Below are 4,725 nucleotides of genomic sequence, written 5' to 3' on the forward strand. Positions count from 1 at the left end.
ACAAAGGATCCTGGGAGCTGCAGCCCCTGAGGGTTCTGGGTAATGTAGTGCAGTGTTCAGGCTGAATTACTACAAAGGATCCTGGGAGCTGCAGCCCCTGAGGGTTCTGGGTAATGTAGTGCAGTGTTCATGCTCAATTACTACAAAGGATCATGGGAGCTGCAGCCCCTGAGGGTTCTACTAGGAGGAGCACAGGAGCTGCAGACCCCATGCTTTCCCTGGTACCCTAGAGATTCCAGGTAGTGCTCTACCCACACAACCCTCACCACAGAAACTCTGGGAGTTACAGGATTTGCAGGGATCCCCAGGGATTCCAAGCACTGAAGCCTGGTATTCTGCCCTTGCAGCCCTCCCCCCAGAGGTTCCTAAGAACAGCAGCCATCCAAGGGTAATGGGTAGCACAATTTGTCATTTTGTCAATACAGCCATCACTCCAGAGGTCCCTGCAAGCTGCAGGTCCCCGAGGGTGATGGATACTGCCGTCTGTCATTTGACCTATGCTGCCCTCACTGCAGAGGGCTCTGGTGATGGCAGGCCCTGAAGGATTCTAGGTAGGGCACCATCATCATCTTTGCAGCTCTCACCCCAGAGTCTCCTGGGAGCTGCTGGCTGCATTCTCACAAACCACCCGGGGACTCTGGGCAGTGCTGTCCAGCATTCTGCTGCTCACACCCACCAAGGCCCCTGGGAACTTTGGGCCACGTGCTTGCCCTGGTACACTGAGGATTCTGGGTAGCATATCCCAGCGACTGCCCACCCAGCCAAGAATCCTCCACTAAGGCCTGTGGGATCTGCAGGCCACACAGTTGCCAGGAGCCCCCATTATTCTGGGTAGTAGTGGTCTGTCATGCAGTTCTCACTAGAGGCTCCTGGGAACTGTGGGCCCCGAGGATTCTAGGCACTGCTGCCCAGCATTCTGCCCACAGGCCCCTCAGTGTGAGGCCCCTAGGAGCTACTGGCCCTGGCACCCCAAGTATTATGGGTACTTCAGCCAAAAACTGCCCACGCAGCCATACCCACTGTGGGACTGGTCAGAGGGCCCACCCCACTGGGAACAGACTCACCCAGCAAACCCCAGCATCATCCGGTTTCTTCTAAAAAATTGTAGCCACGAAATGGAAAGAAGTCTTTAATACAGCCACAGTTGAAAATGATCATAATTCTTTAATATCTAACACCCAACTGATATACAGATTTCTCCAGCTATTTCAAATAAATTTTAGACAAAGTCAAATGAGGTTCTAATAGGAGCATGCAGTACACTGGATTGATACATCTGAAGTCCTCCTTTACTTGTGGTTAATTTACACTGTAGATCTTCAAGTCTGTGTTTTGCTTTTTCGTTTGGTTTCATCTCAGAGTGCCTGGGATGGAGCACTCCACCCTGGTCTATAACCCCACCACAAGGTTCTTCTTGTAACCGACACAAATACAATATTTACACTTAACGTAACTTTGAATTTTAACACATCAACTTCTCAATATTTCTCAAGTACTTAAACCTATAAGAAAAATTAGTCATTAAAACATGAATAAGAGCAAGCAATGAGGTGCACATTAGCCCTTCCCCTCATGCCCCAGTGGGACTCCAGGCGCTGGGCCTCCCTGCACCTCTTGAGTGGACATCTGTGTTTCTCCTGTGTCCTTGGATTTCTCCCCAAAATACACTCAAGACACACAAAACACACTGAAGTGACATAATGATGAGCAGCCAAAACCTCAGTGAGGAAAACTGTTGTAAAAAAGTTCTGCTGAAATATTACCTGGGAAAGCAAAGAACATGGCAGAACTTCCTTCTCAGCAAACAGGCAGTGCCCAGGAAGCTTCTTCCTCATGTTTTCCTCACCTGGACCTCAGTCATCCTGAATCCACAGTGGAGTCTCCATGGGTAGGCGCCAAGGAGAAGGAAGCCCTGGTCCTCACCACAGACATATCCCCCAGGCATCCCCAGGCCATGGTGTCTCCCCAAGAGAGTCCCTAGGGTAAGGAAGCCCTGGACCCCACCTTAGACAGAGCCCCCAGGCCCCCCCAGGCCATGATGTCTCCCCAAGAGGGTCCCCAGGGTAAGGAAGCCCTGGTCCCCACCTTAGACAGAGCCCCCAGGCATCCCCAGGCAATGGTGTCTCTCCAAGAGGGTCCCCAGGATAAGGAAGCCCTGGTCCCCACCTTAGACAGAGCCCCCAGGCATCCCCAGGCCATGGTGTCGCACCAAGAGGGTCCCCAGGGTAAGGAAGCCCTGGTCCCCACCTTAGACAGAGCCCCCAGGCATCCTCAGGCCATGGTGTCTCTCCACGTGGGTCCCCAGGGTAAGGAAGCCCTGGATCCCACCTTAGGCAGAGTCCCCAGGCATCCCCAGGCCATGATGTCTCCCCAAGAGGATCCCCAGGGTAAGGAAGCCCTGGTCCTCACCTTAGCCAGAGCCCCCAGGCATCCCCAGGCCATGGTGTCTCCCCATGAGGGTCCCCAGGGTAATGAAGTTCTTGTCCTCAATACAGACAGAGCCCCCAGGCATCCCCAGGCCATGGTGTCTCTCCACGTGCTTCTGCAGGATAAGGAAGTCCTGGTCCCCACCTTAGGCATAGACCCCAGGCATCCCCAGGCCATGATGTCTCCCCAAGAAGGTCCCCCAAAAAGGAAGCCCTGGTCCCCACCTTAGGGCCCCCAGTCATCCCCAGATGTGGCATTTCCCACGTGGGTCCCCAGGAGAAGGAAACTTGCAGAGGACACAGAACACCACCCCCCAAAAGCAGGTGGTGGGAGACAGTTGTTATGCGCGCCCCCTGCTGGCCACCATGGGCAGCGCAGGGTGCCGCAGGCTTAGCCTTCAGAGCTGCCTCTGCACACCCTAGTGCCAGTCAACAGTGAAGCTCTGAAATTCATAGTTCTGATGATTTCTGGTCATAGTTTCATAAATCAAAAAGAAAGAGGGATGGGGCGGTATCAATGGCAAAGCTCTGGCCTAGCACATGTGAGGCACTGGGTTTGATCCTCAGCACTGCATTATATAAATAAGATAAATAAATAAAGACATGCTGTCCATCTAAAACTATAAAAAAAATTTAAAAATAGAGCCCATCCTATGTCTTGGTCAGAATGGATGGAGATAGAAAGCTGCAAAGTACATGGCCCCTAGGCAAAATTCCACTGATTTCCTATATAGTAGCAATCACGTAAAGTGTGGAATGTGTAAACTGGAATAAAAGGATTTTAAATGTGTTAACATGTAAAATAGCAACCCCCCAAACTGAAGTACCTGCTTTCAGAAAATCTTGAAACAGAAGAAAGAAATCAAATGCAATATAAATCAATGCAGAGATACTCCTTGCTCAGGTCTCAATGTCGTTAAGATAAACCTCCTCTGCAGATTCAGTGATTCCAAGTGAAATTCCCAACAAGCTGTTTCTGAACCTAGGATCCAGATGCACCTCAAGAAGGCACACATCTGGAGCCCAGAAGCTGTCAAAATACTCCATAGACTTGCATTTACAATGCGAAACTGCAAAATTCTAGAAGATGTGCATGACCACATGCTCCCTCTGTCTGCTGCCAGGCTCTTCCCTGGCTTCTCCTGGCTCCTCTCCTGGTTTCCTCCAATCTGCAGCCTCAGAGGTGCAAGCCAGACAGGGATGGGGAAGTGTGTGCACGTATGTAAAGGCACACAGAGGTGCATGGGTGTGTCATGCGCATGTGTAACAAAGTTGGTGGGGAAGGCTGTGAGGGTGTTGTGTATGTGTGCACCTACACATATGTCTGCCAATGCCTTGGCTGGGCACAAGATCAGGAGGCACTCACACACCTTGTAGATTCAACTAGCAATTCTTTATTCCCGAACTCACACCGGCCTCTACACACGTTCTGGGGAAATCCGCATTCTGCTGCCGCACAATTCACGTCCCAAAAATACTTTCTCAATTCCAAGAGAACTCAAGGGAACTCAGGCAGCAGGAACGCCCTATTCCCAGCAGCAATAAACTTAAACCTGGAACTTCCCTAAAACCACATTGTCTTAAACCGGGAACGCCTTAAACCCAAATTATCTTAAACTCAGATACTTCCTAAAACCTGCAGGATACACCCTAATCCTGGATCCACCCTGGTCCTTGAGCAGGGTCACCTTTCTCAAACACACATGCAAGGTCACAGCAAATTTCCAAGGCAAGTCCATTTAACATGGGGTATGCTGGCAAGGAAATTTCGATGCATCATTCCTACTTGGCAATGGCCCTCAGCATATGTCTATACTTGTATTTGTGATTGTGTGTCCACTTGGGGTGCCAGTCAGGGAAGGAGTGCACCCCACTCCTCCAGACGAATCCTAGATCCTCAGTTTCCTTCTATGGAAATTTTTTTTTCTAAAAACACCTTTTTCTTTTAAGAATATTAAGAAGTGATGCTGTATTTTTATTAACATTCACACACTAGGTCAAGGCCCAGCCTGGCTCAGGGAGGGCAGAGGGACCATCCAGGCCACCTGGATAGAGGTGTCGCTCCCTCTGTCACTGCACCCCTTCCTGTGCTGCTGGAGGGGCTGGAATCAGGCCTGTGCACCCCAGCAGAGAAGGACTAGAATGTGCTGAGGTCTCCCTCAGAAGAACAAGAGAGTTGGAAGGGAGCAATGCCTGACGCTGAGGGCATGGACTTTGCTGCCCACAGAGGAAGAGCACAGTCTCCGGTCTTGGATCTGATGCTCATCCCTGAGCTGAGAGCAGCGCTTTCACACAGAAA

Source organism: Ictidomys tridecemlineatus, chromosome X (genome assembly GCF_052094955.1).
Source record: "Ictidomys tridecemlineatus isolate mIctTri1 chromosome X, mIctTri1.hap1, whole genome shotgun sequence".
Classification (NCBI taxonomy): Eukaryota; Metazoa; Chordata; class Mammalia; order Rodentia; family Sciuridae; genus Ictidomys; species Ictidomys tridecemlineatus.